Genomic DNA, 22,167 nt, shown 5'->3' with positions numbered 1-22,167 from the left:
GTCAATTCTCTGAGGCCATCAGAAGACATTCGGCACTTCAGCTCTGCCTCGGTACTTTTAATATTCCCTTCCAACTCCATGATTTCCGATGCTTTGGATTTTTTGATGAATGAGGCATACTGTATGATCTGACCCCTAAGAACCGCCTTAAGTGCCTCCCAAGCCAAGCCCACAGAGGATACTGAGGACCATTTGGTCATTTGTTGGAGTTCAGGATTTTGCAAAAGGGATACATTAACGAGCCAACTATATGATTTATTTTTCTCCATATGTGGCAACACCTCTAAACTCACCAGGAGAATAAATCTGATGGACTGATGAAAAAATTTTATAGTCCCTACCAGATGGGTTCAAAAGTCTCCAAACATCTGTAAGAACAAGATTTTTACACATCCTATGAAGCGCCAATGTTGCTGTAGGTGGCTTACACACTTTTGCTTCACTATGATCAAGGTCAAGGATCAAAGTCCATCAATAAATTAAAGTATCCTTCCAATATTATATCATGAGGGGTGCCAGCGGCTTGCAACATCCCTTCAAGATCTATAAAAAAGCCCTGATCATCAGGGTTAGGTGCGTAAATATTAGCCAAAATCAAACTTTGCCCCTGAATTTCTGCTAAAACAATGATGACTCTTCCTAATTTATCTTTAATCTGTTTGAGACATTTGAATTGTAGATGTAATGACTCCCCTGCTCTTACTTGAGCCAGCACTAAAGAAAACATGTCCCCCCCATATCTTCCCAAATTTTTCAGCTTCCTGCGGGGGAAGATGCGTTTCTTGAAGAAACACTGTATCATATTTCTTACGTTTAAGATGAGAAATAACCTTCCTTCTTTTTATAGGGTGCCCCAACCCATTCACATTCCATGTGGAGAGAGACAATCCACTCATATTAACATCTGATATATTAGAAAAAATAGATTGTGTGTCAAAAATAAAATTATAAAGACCACATTCCACATTGGTGCAACAATCAACCCCCGGAAATTTCCCCAGAAAAAAAAAACAAAAACCAGAAAAAAGAAAAACGTGTGCATTAACTCCGCACACGACAGTGCCAACCAGCGTCCATCCCTCTAAACTCAAACAGTCCATGTACGCCTACGAGAGCCCCCGCAACAACTTTGCCATCGGATTGCTCAAGTCCGGTATGACCAGTCTGAGACTACATACACCTCCCCCCTGTGTGTGAGATGGTGGTTGCTCTTATTTCAATAAAGTTTGTGTAATGCATGCTTTTTTTGTATTTTGGCTAGATTTAATTGGGGGCTCAAATTCCTGCAAGAAATGACAGGCAGCACAGTTGCATTTTAATGGTTTAAAATGTGGTTTACTCAAAGCAATCTCGGTATTTAATGCACATTTTTAATGCAGCAACTCTGTATCCCTCCATATCAAACTGAATTTGTTTAGATATTTTAAAGCAGTATAACCAGTACATGTCTAAGTTTATTTAACACTTCCTAGGAAGAAGTGAATGAACAGATTTTAAACCTGTAGCTGGAGGAACAAATGGACCCTGTTGGATATCAGATCGGTTTTTAAAGGGGAAAAGGTAAGTGTATAAAATATTGATTTACTAATATATTTTCAATTATATGGATGTGAAATAATAAACTTGCATTGGTTACACCTTCCTAAGGACTGACCTGGGAACAATAGTTTGATGGCAAATGGAAGAGTGTATTTGAAAACCTAAAAAAAAAAAATCCTTCCCTCCATTTGGTGACTCTAGGGTTTCAGAAGCTATGCACTTCACCTTTTCTTAGTTATCAGTACTGGCCTACTTCTAATAGAAGCAAATAAAATCAGGACCTACTTGAACAGTATACTTCTATGCCAGTTTACAGAAGTATTAAACTATTTTCTATTCTACTGTGCCTTGTTTTGATGCCTAGATTTATTTTGGACACCCAGTATTTGGACTTATAATGAAAGAATTCAGCCATGTTAATCAGTCAACTTCAATTTTTTGGAAATTTATAGCCCCAATATAGCATACCTGTTTGTTCTGTTTATTTGGAAAAATAAGTGGAAGTTTAAAACAGTGGTTTAATATGTAGTTACTGGATAATTGTTTGGTCTACAGGAGCTCAATGTATGGGGGGGGTTATAGGAGATTAGATTTGACAGAATGAGGCAATGTGTTGAATGGAAATCTGAGTATTACCACTTCTAAATCAGAAGTAACAGTCAGTATCTGGTGTGGCCACCAGCTGCATAAGTCCTGCAATGCATCTCCTCCTCATGGACTGCACCAGATTTGCCAGTTCTTGCTATGAGATGTTACTCCCATTCTTCCACCAAGGCACTTGCAAGTTCCCAGACATTTCTGGGGGGAATGGCCCTAGCCCTCACCCTCTGATCCAACAGATCCCAGACGTGCTCGATGGGATTGAGATCCGGGCTCTACGCTGGCCATGGCAGAACACTTGACATTCCTGTCTTGCAGGATCACGCACAGAACGAGCAGTATGGCTGGTGGCATTGTCATGCTGGAGGGTCATGTCAGGATGAGCCTGCAGGAAGGGTACCACATGAGGGGGGGGGGAGGATGTCTTCCCTGTAACGCACAGCATTGAGATTTGTCATTGCAGGCACAAGCTCAGTCCGACAATGATGCTGTGACATACCGCCCCAGACCACGATGGACACTCCACCTTCAAATCGATCCCACTCCAGAGTACAGGCCTCAGTATAATGCTCATTCCTTCGATAAACGAGAGTCCGACCATCACCCCTGGTAAGACAAAACCATGACTCGTCTGTGAAGCGCACATTTTGCCAGTCCTGTCTGGTCCAGCAAAGGTGGGTTTGTGCCCGTAGGCGACATTGTTGCTGGTGATGTCTGGTAAGGACCTGCCTTACAACAGGCCTACAAGCCCTTAGTCCAACCTCTCTCAGCCTATTGCGGACAGTCTGAGCACTGATGGAGGGATTGTGCGTTCCTGATGTAACTTGGGCGGTTGTGGTTGCCATCCTGTACCTGTCCGCATGTGTGATATTCGGATGTACCGATCCTGTGCAGGTGTTGTTACACATGGTCTGCAACTGCGAGGACAATCAGCTGTCCTTCCTGTCTCCCTGTAGCGCTGTCTTGGGCGTCTCACAGTACGGACATTGCAATTTATTGCCCTGGTCACATCTGCAGTCCTCATACCTCTATGCAGCATGCCTAAGAATTCATGCAGATGAGCAGGGACCAAAGAGTCAGTAGAAAGGTCTCTTTAGTGTCCTAAGTATTTATAACTGTGATCTTAATTGCCTACCGTCTGTTAGTGTCTTAATGACCGTTCCACAGGTGCATGTTCATTAATTGTTTATGGATAATTGAACGAGCATGGAAAACATTGTTTAAACCCTTTACAATAAAGATCGGTAAAGTTATTTGGATTTTTACAAAATTCTTTAAAATACAGTGTCCTGAAAAGGGATGTTTCTTTTTTTTGCTGAGTTTGTTTGTTTTTGTTTTTTTGGAACATGCTTGTCTTGACTTTAATACTTTGATGTTTAAAATACCAAGTGCACACCATGGTATTTGAATATGGCACAATCCAGTGACATGGTACAGAGCACATACAGTGCATCCGGGAAAGTATTCACAGCGCTTCACTTTTTCCACATTTTGTTATGTTACAGCCTTATTTCAAAATGGATTAAATTCATTATTTTCCTCAAAATTCTACAAACAATACCCCATAATGACAACGTGAAAGTAGTTTGTTTGAAATCTTTGCAAATTTATTTAAAAAAAAAAAGAAAAAAAAAAAAATCACATGTACATAAGTATTCACAGCCTTTGCCATGACACTCAAAATTGAGCTCAGGTGCATCCTGTTTCCACTGATCATTCTTGATGTTTCTACAACTTGATTGGAGTCCACCTGTGGTAAATTCAGTTGATTGGACATGATTTGGAAAGGCACACACCACAGTTTACAGTGCATGTCAGAGCACAAATCAAGCCATGAAGTCCAAGGAATTGTCTGTAGTCCTCCGAGACAGGATTATATTGAGGCACAGATCTGGGGAAGGGTACAGAAAAATTTCTGCAGCATTGAAGGTGCCAGTGAGCACAGTGGCCTCCATCATCTGTAAATGGAAGAAGTTTGGAACCACCAGGACTCTTCCTAGAGCTGGCCTCCTGGCCAAACTGAGCGATCAGGGGAGAAGGGCCTTAGTCAGGGAGGTTACCAAGAACCCGATGGTCATTCTGACAGAGCTCCAGCGTTTCTCTGTGGAGAGAGGAGAACCTTCCAGAAGAACAACCATCTCTGCAGCACTCCACCAATCAGGCCTGTATGGTAGAGTGGCCAGACGGAAGCCACTCCTCAGTAAAAGGCACATGACAGCCCACATGGAGTTTGCCAAAAGGCACCTGAAAGACTCTCAGACCATGAGAAACAAAGATTGAACTCTTTGGCCTGAATGGCAAGCGTCATGCCTGGAGGAAACCAGGCATCACTCCTCACCTGGCCAATACCATCCCTACAGTGAAGCATGGTGGTGGCAGCATCATGCTGTGGGGATGTTTTTCAGTGGCAGGAACTGGGAGACTAGTCAGGATCGAGGGAAAGATGAATGCAGCAATGTAGAGACATCCTTGATGAAAACCTGCTCCAGAGCGCTCTGGATCTCAGACTGGGGCAAAGGTTCATCTTCCAACAGGGCAACGACCCTAAGCACACAGCCAAGATAACAAAGGAGCGGCTACGGGACAACTCCGTGAATGTCCTTGAGTGGCCCAGCCAGAGCCCAGACTTGAACCCGATTGAACATCTCTGGAGAGATCTAAAAATGGCTGCGCACTGACACTCCCCATCCAACCTGATGGAGCATGAGAGGTCCTGCAAAGAAGAATGGGAGAAACTGCCCAAAAATAGGTGTGCCAAGCTTGTAGCATCATACTCAAAAAGACTTGAGGCTGTAATTGGTGCCAAAGGTGCTTCAACAAAGTATTGAGCAAAGGCTGTGAATACTTATGATTTTGTTTTGTATTTTTTTTTTTTTATAAATTTGCAAAGATTTCAAACAAACTTCTTTCACGTTGTCATTATGGGGTATTGTTTGTAGAATTTTGAGGAAAATAATGAATTTAATCCATTTTGGAATAAGGCTGTTACATAAAATGTGGAAAAAGTGAAGCGCTGTGAATACTTTCCGGATGCACTGTAAATCAAACTATGATTATTTACCATCTGATACCTTTAGTGAACCATAGTACCACCACAGTCAAAGTGGGAAGTCAAAATATAAGTGATAAAGTTAACATGAAGTCAGTCTCTAAAATTATAGGTGAATAAGATGTGTGAATGGGATGTGTGTGCTGTGTTTGTCTTGTTTCTCTCGGTGGCTTGGGTGTGAGTAAGCCTTTGATAATCAAGTGGAACAAGCATCACAATTCAGTACGGCTTTAAAATTTATGTTTGAGGTATAAAAGTGTGTAATACAGTATATGTTGTAGAACAAAACGTAACATCAAGTAATGTTAACCACACAAACCTTATTTTACTAGTAAATCCTAAACTCCCATTATAAAACTCCATAGGAAAATCCAGAGGGAACCCATGGTGAATTCCTTCTGGGTTTGTGGACTATAAACTGAACATCTCTATTTTCCTAAAACCGCGAGTCTTCGAATGTGCAGAATGTCCACAAGGTGGCAACACTCACATTTGAGCCATTGTCGTCACGAAATAGCACTAGAAGATATAATTGCTGTTAAACAACAGAAGATGATAAAAACAACAGTAGATGTGAACGTCAAAAACACATGTGTGAGGAAGTCAGGTCATACGTGCATTTGTATAGCTCGAGTCTGAAGGAATATAAAGACATCTTTATGAGTCTAAACTCCTGAAGAGAAAAAGTCCGGTGTTTCATCCATTGCAGTCGTAGAATGCATCTGCAAAACGCCTGTGTATGCATGCACAGTGAGGTGGAGTACACTTTGAAAGGCTCACGTTTGACTGTATGCAGACGCTTGAGCGTTCGTGTAAAAAAAAAAAAAATAATATACTTTGGGCTTTAGTTCATTCAAAAATGAAAATTCTCTCATCATTTACTTACCCTCATACCATCCCAGATGTGTACTGTATTACTTTTTTTCATCGGATGAACACAGTGGTTTTAGAAGAATTTCCCAGCTCTGTACAGTAGGTCCATACAATGCAAGTGAAAGGGTGTCAAAAATGTTGAAGCTCCAAAATCCACATAAGGGCAACTTAAAAGTACTCCAGACGACTCTGGTGGTTAAATCCATATCTTCTGAAGCAATATAATAGGTGTGGGTGCCTTACAAAAAATAACTGCAGTTTTTAATAAGTAATACTGCAGTTTCTGTTACATGTAAGTAAATGCAGTTTTTTGGACAAAAAAAAAAAAAAAAAAAAATGAATTAGAGAAATGCTCAAAGTTTCAGTTACTACTACCTCAAAGGCATACAGTAGGCTTAAGCTTTTGGTGGCATCACAAAGTACTAGAAAAGTATTCACCCCTTCCTAATTCCATACTTATAGTACAGGTGCATCTCAATAAATTAGAATGTCGTGGAAAAGTTCATTTATTTCAGTAATTCAACTCAAATTGTGAAACTCGTGTATTAAATAAATTCAATGCACACAGACTGAAGTAGTTTAAGTCTTTGGTTCTTTTAATTGTGATGATTTTGGCTCACATTTAACAAAAACCCACCAATTCACTATCTCAAAAAATTAGAATATATCATAAGACCAATAAAAAAAAAACATTTTTAGTGAATTGTTGGCCTTCTGGAAAGTATGTTAATTTACTGTATATGTACTCAATACTTGGTAGGGGTTCCTTTTGCTTTAATTACTGCCTCAGTTCGGCGTGGCATGGAGGTGATCAGTTTGTGGCACTGCTGAGGTGGTACGGAAGCCAAAGTTTCTTTGACAGTGGCCTTCAGCTCATCTGCATTTTTTTGGTCTCTTGTTTCTCATTTTCCTCTTGACAATACCCCATAGATTCTCTATGGGGTTCAGGTCTGGTGAGTTTGCTGGCCAGTCAAGCACACCAACACCATGGTCATTTAACCAACTTTTGGTGCTTTTGGCAGTGTGGGCAGGTGCCAAATCCTGCTGGAAAATGAAATCAGCATCTTTAAAAAGCTGCTCAGCAGAAGGAAGCATGAAGTGCTCCAAAATTTCTTGGTAAACAGGTGCAGTGACTTTGGTTTTCAAAAAACACAATGGACTAACACCAGCAGATGACATTGCACCTCAAATCATCACAGACTGTGGAAACTTAACACTGGACTTCAAGCAACTTGGGCTATGAGCTTCTCCACCCTTCCTCCAGACTCTAGGACCTTGGTTTCCAAATGAAATACAAAATTTGCTCTCATCTGAAAAGAGGACTTTGGAACACTGGGCAACAGTCCAGTTCTTCTTCTCCTTAGCCCAGTTAAGACACCTCTGACGTTGTCTGTGGTTCAGGAGTGGCTTAACAAGAGGAATACGACAACTGTAGCCAAATTCCTTGACATGTCTGTGTGTGGTGGCTCTTGATGCCTTGACCCCAGCCTCAGTCCATTCCTTGTGAAGTTCACCCAAATTCTTGAATCGATTTTGCTTGACAATCCTCATAAGGCTGCGGTTCTCTTGGTTGGTTGTGCATCTTCTTCCACACTTTTTCCTTCCACTCAACTTTCTGTTAACATGCTTGGATACAGCACTCTGTGAACAGCCAGCTTCTTTGGCAATGAATGTTTGTGGCTTACCCTCCTTGTGAAGGGTGTCAATGATTGTCTTCTGGACAACTGTCAGATCAGCAGTCTTCCCCATGATTGTGTAGCTCAGGAAAGGCTCAGGAAACCTTTGCAGGTGTTTTGAGTTGATTAGCTGATTGGCATGTCACCATATTCTAATTTTTTGAGATAGTGAATTGGTGGGTTTTTGTTAAATGTGAGCCAAAATCATCACAATTAAACGAACCAAAGACTTAAACTACTTCAATCTGTGTGCATTGAATTTATTTAATACACGAGTTTCACAATTTGAGTTGAATTACTGAAATAAATGAACTTTTCCACGACATTCTAATTTATTGAGATGCACCTGTATATTGGTCACAATTAATGCCTTTGTATATTTCAGAAATTAACGGTTAAATTCACCAAAAAAAAAAAAAAAAAAAACATTTCACAATTTACCTACTTTCATGCCATCCCAGATGTGTATGTCTTTCTTTTGCAGAACACAAATGAAGATTTCTAGAAGAATATTTCAGCTGTAGATTCATACAATGCAAGTGAATGGTGATCAGGGCAATTGTCTAACATCAGCTTTTATAGTAAAAGAGTAAGTAAATTTATAACATATTCCGTTAGATTACTCAAGGTCAGTAACGTATTCTAAATACTTTGGATTACTTCTTCAGCACTGGTAGATTTTTTCACTTGTTTTGACTATAAAAACTCTGCCAGTACAGTAAGACAAAATACACATGTTAAAAATACATTCTGAAAAACCTAAATATCTTTTGCAGTGTTGTTTCTAAAACAAGAAATCAAATTGATCTTGTTTTAAGGATTTTTAGATATCTTTACAGGAAAACAATACAAAAATCATCATCAAGAATACGATTTTTGCCCTAATATCAAAGATCTTATTAGAAAAAAAAAAAAAATAAATAAAATGATCCAATGTGAATTTTCTTTATAAAAAAATATGATCGTGCCTGGGAACATGTGCACGTAACATGGTTAGAAATAGCATTTTAGCTTAGCGTAAAGCTGAGAGTTTACACAAGGTTTATTTCTATTTCTTCTGCTCCAAACTTCTCTGTCTGCTCAGTGTAACACATAAGAAAATGCACTTTGGATCGCATCATTTATATGTAGAACTATTTTCCATCTGAAAAGGAATAAATATTAAATGAAAAATGACAATAAAATGCAAAGTAATCTCTTCAGTAATCAAAATACTTTTTGAATGTAACTGTATTCTAAATACCACTGATTTAAATTGTAACTAGTGGAATAGTTACTTATATTTTGTATTTTAAATACGTAATCCCATTACATGTATTTTGTTACTCCCCAACCCCGAGAATGAGAAATGCTCTCCAACAAGAACAGAGGGAATAATGTGCTTATTATTTTGCCAAAATGATACAATATGCAGTTTTGGTGCAAAGAAAGTTAAAGCAGCATTTCTCAGCAGCTGTACAACAGTGTGTGATGAAACGATGGCAAAATGCGATAAACGGTAAAACTATGTGCACACCAAACCAATGTGTTCATGAAAATGATTAATGATAATGTTAACTTATGCTAACTTGTTACATTGAAAATTAAGGTGAATATGATAGTTGTGGTTGAGAACAGACCAATATTTAAGTCCCGTTTAACTTTAAAATTCTTCTCCCTGTCTGGTGGTGGCGATATGAAATCGCCAAAAACAAAAGAATTTGGAAGTGAAAGTGGAAATTTATATTTGAAAAAGGACTTAAATATTAATCCGTTTCTCACCTACACATCATATTGCTTCTGAAGATATGGTTTTCACCACTGGAGTCACAGTAATCCAGTTCCATAGTTCACTCAGGCCATCCAAGATGTATCAGAGTTTCTTCATCAAAACAAAATGTAAGATTTTTAGGATTTCATTTCAGGCCTCATCTTCTAAACAATGCAAATAAATGTACTCCATTTTTTGACAGTCCAAAATGCATATTTAGGGTGCATCAAAATAATCCAGTTGACAAATAAAGTTCTTCTGAACCCAAACCATTGATTATTTTGAGAATCAAAACAATACTTACATTTGTAGTTAAAGTATGTTCGCTTCCATACATCTCTGTGACATGCGCTCATGAGAGGGATGACGTAAGCTGGTTGGTAAGGTCACGAGGAGGAGTCAGGAAGAGCATCATTGTTTACAAGAGAAACTTGCACAGACCAAGCGCCATTCACGAACCAAAACAATTTCAAAACAAACTAAAATAAAAATCTCCAAATAACATTAAAAAAAAACATGACTGCAGTAAATAACCTTTTCATTATCTTTTAATAAATCACTTGCATTATCTACTTGTGCTTTTTCTTTAGCAGAAATATATAGGCTATATGACTATCAGGAATTCAAGCCACACAGGTTGTAGTTAGTGAAACCAAGTGTGAGAGTGTTTACTGACAGTCACTGGATTTACACAGTGAGATCAGTGGTACAGGTGATATCACAGTAGAGAAGCTTCACAAACTGAAGAAGAAGTAACAGGCAAAACAGCAGAGTAAACACTAAACAGATATCAACGAAGAGTAAGCACAAATACAGACAGGTAAATAAACACTGCAAGCCCTTTTTGTGAGACTTGACAGGGATGTGGCGTGAAGGTGAGTTATTTATGTAGGCAATGATGAGCGAGTGAATTGAGTGCAGGTGCGGTGAATTAGAAATCGGGTGATGAGGAGCAGAGTGCTGAGGGAGGTGTAACAATGACAAAGTTTTCACACATACCTGAGTTTGCCAGAAAAACAGCATGGGCATAGCTGATGAATTCAGATATCGACCCTTTGTTTCTTTCGATGGTCTGAAATCATCAGGGGTAAAATGTTCACTGCACACCTTCCAATATTTGAGAGAATGTAGAGGTGTACTGATATCCAGGTTCAGCACGATAAGCCAGAGCTTCAATCGCTCATGATCATGTATAGGCAATCGATGAAAAGTTCATATTTTTCCTGCCATGCATTTTCTTTGGGGTTTCTGAAGGTTGAAGCATCCAGGATACACACACCAAATGACCATTTTGAATAATACACTTATACAAATACAAATCTACAGCAAAGACAATTAAACCTTTGTACAGCGCTCCTTCTCTTGTAAACAATGATGCTCTTCCTGCCTCCTCCTCCACGCGATGCGTGACCTTACCAACGAGCTTACTTCATCCCTCTCATGACTCATTTGTAATGCTATGTTGATCTGACTTAAAACTTTAAAGCAGCAGTTAAACGTATTTTTTTAAGTTGAAGTGCATGGACATTTTTTACAGTGTGTCTTCTTAAATAATCTGTTTAATAAGAACATATTGTCTTTCTATTGCCATTACAATTCTGCTTCAAAGAAGGCTAATTTAACATTATACTGTATTAGCTATGTGTCTTGTACATTTAGACCTATCGCGTCGCATGGGCAGACTGCAGGGACTGACTATTGATTTCATGGAGAATTTTCAAAACTATTATTATCCTCTAAAATAGTTTACAATGACTTTCCAATTATCAAGGTATATTAATACAATTTATTAAATGTTCCATTGTCTTTGATAAACTGTGAATGATTCCAGAAAGATACGTGTAAGTTGCACTTAATGAACTTAAGATAGGTTCAAAGCTCTCCTTAATTTACGAACGTTTTTACGAACTACGATGCTTTTAGGAAATATGCCTCACACCCTGTCTACACCAGATGTGAGTGGCGCATCGCGTCAAAAGCACCCCATATATTCATTGATGCTCTCTACACTGGAAGCATACATCCTAGCGTCGACAATAAACGGATGTCGCATTCCATTTTAGGCTGCACACGTTAACGCTACGACACAAATTAAAAGATTTAGAACAGTGGTATTCAATTAAAGTTCCAGGAGGTCCAGTCTGTACATTTCCTTCCCAGCAAAGGTCCGGTTAAAAACAACGTACACAGTGTCGGTGAAGTAGACAGTGAAGTTATGAAGTGACATTATAAGCTGTATGTATTATAAATATATATATATAAATATAATAAAAACAAGCAATTACTAAGCGATTCCTGAGAAAGACTGTTGATATTTGAACTAGTGATGGGTCGTTCACGAACGATTCATTCATTTTAGAAGAACGAGTAGTCTTAGGGAGTGATTTGTTCATTTTGTATTGACCGTGCATGTGCATTGCGTAACCTCCGTTCGTTTGTTTTACGTGAAAACCGCATAGGTGCCGTACAGGAAACAGAAATGATTAGTTCACCTTTCAACTCTTTTGGTCCGAGTAGTTCGTTCTTTTGTCATGTGACAGCTGTATACGCTATGCATTGCACACACTGAAACAGAAATGATTAGTTCACCCCTCGAGTCTTCTGGTCCGAGTCGTTCATTCATTTGGACAGCCATATACGCTATGCACATATGGCTATCATGTGACAAAAGAACGAATGACTCAGACAAGAAGATTCAATCTAGAGGTGAACTAATCATTTGTTTCTCATAATTCGTCCTTGGCTGCATTATACATTTTTGCCTTATTGAGACTATAATCAAAGTATACGTAAGTAGACAAGTCCGATCCACTTTGTTTATTTTCCCATTTACAGAGCCAGGGCTGTGTACAAACACAACATTTTTAATTTATAAAAGGTTGTGAGGGAGCCTTTTATCCCACACTTGGGGTAAAAGACCCCTATGGGGTTTAAATTGATATTGTGTAGATACTGAGGCAATAGTTATAGGGATCAATTTGTCATCTAATGCAAATAAGTTTGAGACAGCAAGATACTTTTTTGAGTGACAAAATAAGATGATGCTTACTCAAAATAACTAATTCAGAAAAAAGTCAACCATTTCCCAATTTCAAACACATTTGGCATTTTATTACAGCTCATAAACTAACCTCTATTATGACTGGATGAGTCAATGTGAGCCCACTTTGAACATTTTTCATATCAAATCTATTCCCCCCATTTAAGAAAAACAGTGTGTTTAATAAGAGCCTTTAGTCCCTGCAACAGGGGTGCTTTTTACCCCAAATACTGTCCTTATTCTTATTGGACAGTTATTGAGTAAATTTTGATTTAATGACCTTAAACAACACTGAAAATGATAAATTTGTATTTTGCATCGTTTAAAAAAAAATAAATAAATAAAAAAAAGAAAAAAAAAATAGATCAAATTGCCTCAAAATCAACTTATAGACACCACACGCAAAGATCTCATGGAACAGGAAAATGTTCCAGTGTAGTGACAAACAGGTGTTTGTGAAATTGCTGCTGTAGTTTTTGTTGCTATTTAGTGTTTTGGGAGAAATATAAAAAAATAAGCCTTTTACTCCGTTGTGCCCTATAGTTCGCACTTTAATGAGTGCCAGATTCAGATAAGTTGCCACAAGAGTTTAACTAAATTGCTGGACTGTCAAAAGTGCTACCTGCCCCGTGTGAGGATCGAACTCACGACCTTCAGATTATGAGACTGAAGCGCTACCTACTGCACTAACATCAAAGAGCCCGGAACATTTGTAATGATGGTTCTGATTGGCTAATGAACACTGCTAATTACAATCCAGCTATTGTCATTGGTTGTTAATGTTTCCGAAAAGTTTACAACCCTTTATTTATTGTATTATTTTGTGGTGAGTTGTGGTGAAACTCAAGCCAAGTCATTTCAATGTATGTAGTTAATAAAGTTATCTAATATAAGATAATGTATCAAATGCACAACAATAGAGCATGTAGCATAATTTAACGTTATACTGTAGTAGCTACGTGTCTTGTAAATTTAGACCTATCACGTCGCATGCGCAGATTGCGGAGACTGCCTATTGATTTCATAGCGAATTTTTCAAAACTATTTTAAAATCAACAAAAATACTGTCGATTAAGCTTAACTTGAACTGAACCCGGAACGCTTTTCAGGCACTATACGGAGGTAAGGTGCCTTAAGACAGTGTTTCCCAACCACTGTGCGTGAAAGAATGTCAGGTGTGCCGTGGAAAATTATAAAATTCCACAAAATAAATAAATATATTTGTTTGTGTCATTGTTCGCTTTCCCTGCATCTTTTTTCTTCAATACAACAAAAGTGAATGGTGACTGAGGCTGTCATTCTGCCTAACATCGCCTTTTGATTTACAGAGGAACGTTTCAGACACAGTCACCTTTACAAGCGAACCCAAAGACCATTTAAAGTGCTTTAATAGCATGATTGTGTTTACATACAATATTGCCAAAGCATTAATACACAAAACAGACAATGACAAGACAAAATAATAATAATAATAATAATAATAATAATAATAATAATAATAATAATAATAATAATAATAATAATAAAACAGTAACAAATAACAATAAAAATATAATTAAAATAAGGTGCCAGGTAATGAATAAAATAAAATAAAACTATAATAACAATATACACTATACAATATGAAATAAAATAAGCATTTAACAAGACATTATGAACATAATAAAATAATAATTCTGTGAACAAAGTACACTAAGGCAGTGATTGGTTTCTGAGTGTGTGCACTTCAAAAATGAATTTTGCTGCAACTGATGCATGATTGTCCTCCCCCAGTAACACCTGCATTTGATCAGAGCCAACTGACAAAGGGGACTGGTTTTAGGCTTCAACACTTGGGTTTTAAGGGCTTCATGTTGCAGTGTGTTAGGGGAACTTGAATTTAGGTGTGTCCAGAATTTGAGGGATAATTTTTCAATATGTATAATTAGGGGGTATCTGCCTAGTTCGACCCGGCATGTATTAGTAGGTGTTTTTCTCTGAACTCTTAGAATGTTTCGACAGAATTCTGCATGCAAGGATTCTATAGGTGTTTGTCCCATCTAGAGTAATCTGCCACACATCCAAACCTCACATCCATTCAGAGCAATAGGCATAATAATACTATCAAAGATTTTACACCAAATTGTTACAGGAATGTCTATTTGGGTACATCCTAATAGTATAGAATACTCTTCCAGCTTTCTCTTTTAGTGCATTCACTGCCAGACTAAAACCCCCTGAAGCACCGATGTTTAGACCGAGGTAGTCATAAGTGTAGGGTGAGTTCTATTGCAGTGTTTCCCAGAGTGAATGTGTATATATGGTTTCCTGTAATCTGTCTTTTTTCTGGAAGATCATAATTTTTTTTTTTTTTTTTTTTTTTTTAATTGACTGTCAGGGCCCAGTTCTGACAGTAGTTCTCCAGCAGGTCCAGGTGCTGCCCTTGAGCCCTTGAGCAGTAGCTGACAGCAGCACCTGGTCATCTGCACAGAGAAGAAATTTAACTTAAGAATTATTTAGAGATGTTGCAGATTGTTCCAGTAGCACTGCTATCTCATTAATGTAAAAGTTGAACAGAGTTGGACACAAACGGCAGCCCTGTCTCACTCCACACCCATGAGTGAAGAATTCTGTTCTTTTATTGCCAATTTTAACTTTGCATCTGTTGTCCGGATACATAGATTTGATATTGTCGTACATTTTACCCCCAATGCCGGATTTTAGAATTTTATAATGTACACTGTGTTCCTCTAATTAAATCTGTGTACTTCAGGGTAAACAAATAGAGGTGGAACCTTATATACACAGATACCATTCAATAAAAAGGGTAATTAAAATATACATTATAAGCTGTATGTATTATAAATATATATATATATATATATATAAAATATAATAAAAACAAGCAATTACTAAGTGATTCCTGAGAAAGACTGTTGATATTTGAACTAGTGATGGATTGTTCACGAACGATTCGTTCATTTCAGAAGAACGAGTAGTCTCAGAGAGTTATTCGTTCATTTTGTGTTGACCGCGCATGTGCATTGCGTAACCTCCGTTCGTTTGTTTTACGTGAAAACCACATAGGTGCCGTACAGGAAACAGAAATGATTAGTTCACCTTTCAACTCTTTTGGTGCGAGTCTTTCGTTCTTTTGTCATGTGACAGCCGTATACGCTATGCATTGCACACACTGAAACAGAAATGATTAGTTCACCTCTCGAGTCTTCTGGTCCGAGTCGTTCGTTCATTTGGACAGCCATATACGTTATGCACATACGGCTGTCATGTGACAAAAGAACGAATGACAATCCAGAGGTGAACTAATCATTTGTTTCTCATAATTCGTCCTTGGCTGCACTATACATTTTTGCCTTATTGAGACTATAATCAAAGTATGCGTTTGGCTATTGAAAATGTAAAATTTTTATTTAATTCTGCTCAAATGAACAAAATGAACTAAATGACTTGAAAAAAGATTCATTAATTTTGCTGAACAAGACTAAAAGATTCTTGTCAGTAAAATGATCCGATCTTCCCATCACTAATTTGAACTCAACAGCCAAACAAACACACCCACACCCATTTTATTACAGCTCACAAACTAACCTCTATTATGATTGGATGAGTCAATATGAGCCCACTTTGAACATTTTTCATATCAAATCTATTCCCCCCACTTAAGAAAAACAATGTGTTTAATAAGAGCCTTTAGTCCCTGCAACAGGGGTGCTTTTTACCCCAAATACTCTCCTTACTCTTATTGGACAGTTATTGAAAAATCTTTGATTTAATGACCTTAAACAACACTGAAAATGATACATTTGTATTTTGCCTGAAAAGGGATTTTTTTCTACATAAATTTGCATCGTTAAAATAAATAAATAAGTAAATAGATCAAATTACCTCAAAATCAAATTAGACACCACACGCAAAGATCTCATGGAACAGAAAAATGTTCCAGTGTAGTGACAAACAGGTGTTTGTGAAATTGCTGCTGTAGTTTTTGTTGCTATTTAGTGTTTTGTGAGAAAGATAAATCAAAGTAGCCTTTTACTCCGTTGTGCCCTATAGTTCTCACTTTAATGAGTGCCAGATTCAGATAAGTTGCCACAAGAGTTTAACTAAATTGCTGGACTGTCAAAACTGCTACCTGCCCCGTGTGAGGATCGAACTCACGACCTTCAGATTATGAAACTGACGAGCTACCTACTGCGATAACGAGTGATAATTTTGGTTTTGATTGGCTAATGAACACTGCTAATTATAATCCGGCTATTGTCATTGGTTGTTAATGTTTCCGAAAAGTTTACAGCCTTTTTTTTTTTTTTTTTCTTTTTTTTTTTTTTTTTTTTGTGGTGAGTTGTCTCCCTCTGGTGGAATGCCAGTTTGCTCAATCCAACTCAAGCCAAGTGATTTCAAAGCAGGTAATTAATAAAGTTATCTAATATAAATTTATGTATCAAATGCACAACAATAGAGCATGCAGCATTTGCTGGCAAAACAATATTACATATGCAAGCTCCATAACATCACTCAATTAAGTTTAAGAGGAAAAGTTGCTCTTATATTTTTTCATTTATATACTATTTATACATTTTTATATTTATTATGTTATATTTATTTATATATATGCCTTGTGAAATAAAATGCTAAACAGTCTATGAAAATGCTTATATGACCATTTAACAATGGATTAAGATAAATCTTATTATTATAGAAGAAGAACATTTTATTTCTATGAGCTCTATGTACAGTGAGTCTTGTAGTCCTACACTTTCAAACTAGGTTTGACAAGAAAGGCCTCAAAATAATTTATACTGCTCAGAAGTTATATGGTCATGAACATTTCAGTATACTCTATAAATGGAAAATTTCTTTATTGTTATGTTTTATATCCTCCAGCCCTTGACCCGTACCTTCCCCACAGGGAAGATGGTCATATCTGGCTTCATTAGGGATTTTTGATCAAATACAATTAGATCCCCAAATTTATGCTGAGGATAGAAACACAGGGACATAATATTTATAAACATTAATATTAAGATCTCTGTTAGCCTATACTCTAAATAAATTCACAGCTTATTGTTGAGTAGGCCTTAATGTGTGCACGTTTATTTGATTGTTTTATCACACAGAACTGTTTCTGTATTTGTGTTGTTGTCTGTCTAATGCCTTACAAACTGTTTGTTGGAAACATTTGCCTCACACTGAACAGGAAGGGCCATTTGAAGAGCAAAAGCAGTTAAAAACACTTTTACACAGAATGTGCTCATTATCATACCAGCGCTTGTCTCTGGCTGAATCCAAGATCCATGAGGCACAAAATGCCCATGTACATAACAAAAGTAAGAACATTTATTTAAAAAAGACTATAAATATTATTTTTAATTCAATCATATGCTGTGACGTTATATTAAAATACATAACCATTTAGTGAATTTACAGAATACTATTTTTCTTATCATGCTTAAAATCACTAATTATTTATAAGTCACAGAAATGTGTAAAGACATATCAATATATCTAAAATGTTACCTGTAAGATGTCTGAGGGTACAAATACAGGCAGAGAACACTAATGGTAAATCACACTCACAAGTTTCTCCACTCTTATGCCATTTTACACTTTACTGTAGTATACTCTACTGTTGCAGTCACTTACATTGCATTTTTCACATTCTGTACATTTTATTGTACATTTATATGTTGTGAGGTGTTGTTTTTGTGTTTTATATAGCACCACATTGTGTATTTGGGAGTGACGAGAGCAATTTTTTTTTTGTTTTGTTTGTTTTTTTTTTGCTAGAAATTATACAGTGCTTAATTTCGTGATTTAAAATGATTAGGTGAACTAATCATTTGTTTCTCATAATTCGTCCTTGGCTGCATTATACATTTTTGCCTTATTGAGACTATAATCAAAGTATACGTAAGTAGACAAGTCCGATCCACTTTGTTTATTTTCCCATTTACAGAGCCAGGGCTGTGTACAAACACAACATTTTTAATTTATAAAAGGTTGTGAGGGAGCCTTTTATCCCACACTTGGGGTAAAAGACCCCTATGGGGTTTAAATTGATATTGTGTAGATACTGAGGCAATAGTTATAGGGATCAATTTGTCATCTAATGCAAATAAGTTTGAGACAGCAAGATACTTTTTTGAGTGACAAAATAAGATGATGCTTACTCAAAATAACTAATTCAGAAAAAAGTCAACCATTTCCCAATTTCAAACACATTTGGCATTTTATTACAGCTCATAAACTAACCTCTATTATGACTGGATGAGTCAATGTGAGCCCACTTTGAACATTTTTCATATCAAATCTATTCCCCCCATTTAAGAAAAACAGTGTGTTTAATAAGAGCCTTTAGTCCCTGCAACAGGGGTGCTTTTTACCCCAAATACTGTCCTTATTCTTATTGGACAGTTATTGAGTAAATTTTGATTTAATGACCTTAAACAACACTGAAAATGATAAATTTGTATTTTGCATCGTTTAAAAAAAATAAATAAATAAAAAAAAGAAAAAAAAATAGATCAAATTGCCTCAAAATCAACTTATAGACACCACACGCAAAGATCTCATGGAACAGGAAAATGTTCCAGTGTAGTGACAAACAGGTGTTTGTGAAATTGCTGCTGTAGTTTTTGTTGCTATTTAGTGTTTTGGGAGAAATATAAAAAAATAAGCCTTTTACTCCGTTGTGCCCTATAGTTCGCACTTTAATGAGTGCCAGATTCAGATAAGTTGCCACAAGAGTTTAACTAAATTGCTGGACTGTCAAAAGTGCTACCTGCCCCGTGTGAGGTTTGAGCTCACGACCTTCAGATTATGAGACTGAAGCGCTACCTACTGCACTAACATCAAAGAGCCCGGAACATTTGTAATGATGGTTCTGATTGGCTAATGAACACTGCTAATTACAATCCAGCTATTGTCATTGGTTGTTAATGTTTCCGAAAAGTTTACAACCCTTTATTTATTGTATTATTTTGTGGTGAGTTGTGGTGAAACTCAAGCCAAGTCATTTCAATGTATGTAGTTAATAAAGTTATCTAATATAAGATAATGTATCAAATGCACAACAATAGAGCATGTAGCATAATTTAACGTTATACTGTAGTAGCTACGTGTCTTGTAAATTTAGACCTATCACGTCGCATGCGCAGATTGCGGAGACTGCCTATTGATTTCATAGCGAATTTTTCAAAACTATTTTAAAATCAACAAAAATACTGTCGATTAAGCTTAACTTGAACTGAACCCGGAACGCTTTTCAGGCACTATACGGAGGTAAGGTGCCTTAAGACAGTGTTTCCCAACCACTGTGCGTGAAAGAATGTCAGGTGTGCCGTGGAAAATTATAAAATTCCACAAAATAAATAAATATATTTGTTTGTGTCATTGTTCGCTTTCCCTGCATCTTTTTTCTTCAATACAACAAAAGTGAATGGTGACTGAGGCTGTCATTCTGCCTAACATCGCCTTTTGATTTACAGAGGAACGTTTCAGACACAGTCACCTTTACAAGCGAACCCAAAGACCATTTAAAGTGCTTTAATAGCATGATTGTGTTTACATACAATATTGCCAAAGCATTAATACACAAAACAGACAATGACAAGACAAAATAATAATAATAATAATAATAATAATAATAATAATAATAATAATAATAATAATAATAATAATAATAATAATAATAATAATAAAACAGTAACAAATAACAATAAAAATATAATTAAAATAAGGTGCCAGGTAATGAATAAAATAAAATAAAACTATAATAACAATATACACTATACAATATGAAATAAAATAAGCATTTAACAAGACATTATGAACATAATAAAATAATAATTCTGTGAACAAAGTACACTAAGGCAGTGATTGGTTTCTGAGTGTGTGCACTTCAAAAATGAATTTTGCTGCAACTGATGCATGATTGTCCTCCCCCAGTAACACCTGCATTTGATCAGAGCCAACTGACAAAGGGGACTGGTTTTAGGCTTCAACACTTGGGTTTTAAGGGCTTCATGTTGCAGTGTGTTAGGGGAACTTGAATTTAGGTGTGTCCAGAATTTGAGGGATAATTTTTCAATATGTATAATTAGGGGGTATCTGCCTAGTTCGACCCGGCATGTATTAGTAGGTGTTTTTCTCTGAACTCTTAGAATGTTTCGACAGAATTCTGCATGCAAGGATTCTATAGGTGTTTGTCCCATCTAGAGTAATCTGCCACACATCCAAACCTCACATCCATTCAGAGCAATAGGCATAATAATACTATCAAAGATTTTACACCAAATTGTTACAGGAATGTCTATTTGGGTACATCCTAATAGTATAGAATACTCTTCCAGCTTTCTCTTTTAGTGCATTCACTGCCAGACTAAAACCCCCTGAAGCACCGATGTTTAGACCGAGGTAGTCATAAGTGTAGGGTGAGTTCTATTGCAGTGTTTCCCAGAGTGAATGTGTATATATGGTTTCCTGTAATCTGTCTTTTTTCTGGAAGATCATAATTTTTTTTTTTTTTTTTTTTTTTTTAATTGACTGTCAGGGCCCAGTTCTGACAGTAGTTCTCCAGCAGGTCCAGGTGCTGCCCTTGAGCCCTTGAGCAGTAGCTGACAGCAGCACCTGGTCATCTGCACAGAGAAGAAATTTAACTTAAGAATTATTTAGAGATGTTGCAGATTGTTCCAGTAGCACTGCTATCTCATTAATGTAAAAGTTGAACAGAGTTGGACACAAACGGCAGCCCTGTCTCACTCCACACCCATGAGTGAAGAATTCTGTTCTTTTATTGCCAATTTTAACTTTGCATCTGTTGTCCGGATACATAGATTTGATATTGTCGTACATTTTACCCCCAATGCCGGATTTTAGAATTTTATAATGTACACTGTGTTCCTCTAATTAAATCTGTGTACTTCAGGGTAAACAAATAGAGGTGGAACCTTATATACACAGATACCATTCAATAAAAAGGGTAATTAAAATATACATTATAAGCTGTATGTATTATAAATATATATATATATATATATATAAAATATAATAAAAACAAGCAATTACTAAGTGATTCCTGAGAAAGACTGTTGATATTTGAACTAGTGATGGATTGTTCACGAACGATTCGTTCATTTCAGAAGAACGAGTAGTCTCAGAGAGTTATTCGTTCATTTTGTGTTGACCGCGCATGTGCATTGCGTAACCTCCGTTCGTTTGTTTTACGTGAAAACCACATAGGTGCCGTACAGGAAACAGAAATGATTAGTTCACCTTTCAACTCTTTTGGTGCGAGTCTTTCGTTCTTTTGTCATGTGACAGCCGTATACGCTATGCATTGCACACACTGAAACAGAAATGATTAGTTCACCTCTCGAGTCTTCTGGTCCGAGTCGTTCGTTCATTTGGACAGCCATATACGTTATGCACATACGGCTGTCATGTGACAAAAGAACGAATGACAATCCAGAGGTGAACTAATCATTTGTTTCTCATAATTCGTCCTTGGCTGCACTATACATTTTTGCCTTATTGAGACTATAATCAAAGTATGCGTTTGGCTATTGAAAATGTAAAATTTTTATTTAATTCTGCTCAAATGAACAAAATGAACTAAATGACTTGAAAAAAGATTCATTAA

At 36.8% G+C, this 22,167-nt stretch overlaps 1 non-coding gene and 1 pseudogene across 1 annotated transcript; one reads left to right on the top strand and one right to left on the bottom strand.

Moving 5' to 3' along the window:
* LOC127441218 (alpha-2-macroglobulin-like protein 1) overlaps positions 1-22,167 on the top strand; it is a 104,008-nt pseudogene that overhangs the window by 24,919 nt on the left and 56,922 nt on the right.
* Positions 13,151-13,228, bottom strand: trnam-cau (transfer RNA methionine (anticodon CAU)). Its single transcript has one exon. It is a non-coding gene; the product is annotated as a tRNA-Met (tRNA).

This window comes from Myxocyprinus asiaticus, chromosome 5 (assembly GCF_019703515.2).
Source record: "Myxocyprinus asiaticus isolate MX2 ecotype Aquarium Trade chromosome 5, UBuf_Myxa_2, whole genome shotgun sequence".
NCBI classification, from domain to species: domain Eukaryota; kingdom Metazoa; phylum Chordata; class Actinopteri; order Cypriniformes; family Catostomidae; genus Myxocyprinus; species Myxocyprinus asiaticus.
The sequence above is the reverse complement of the archived record's forward strand: the minus strand, read 5'-3'. Positions and strand labels throughout refer to the sequence as shown.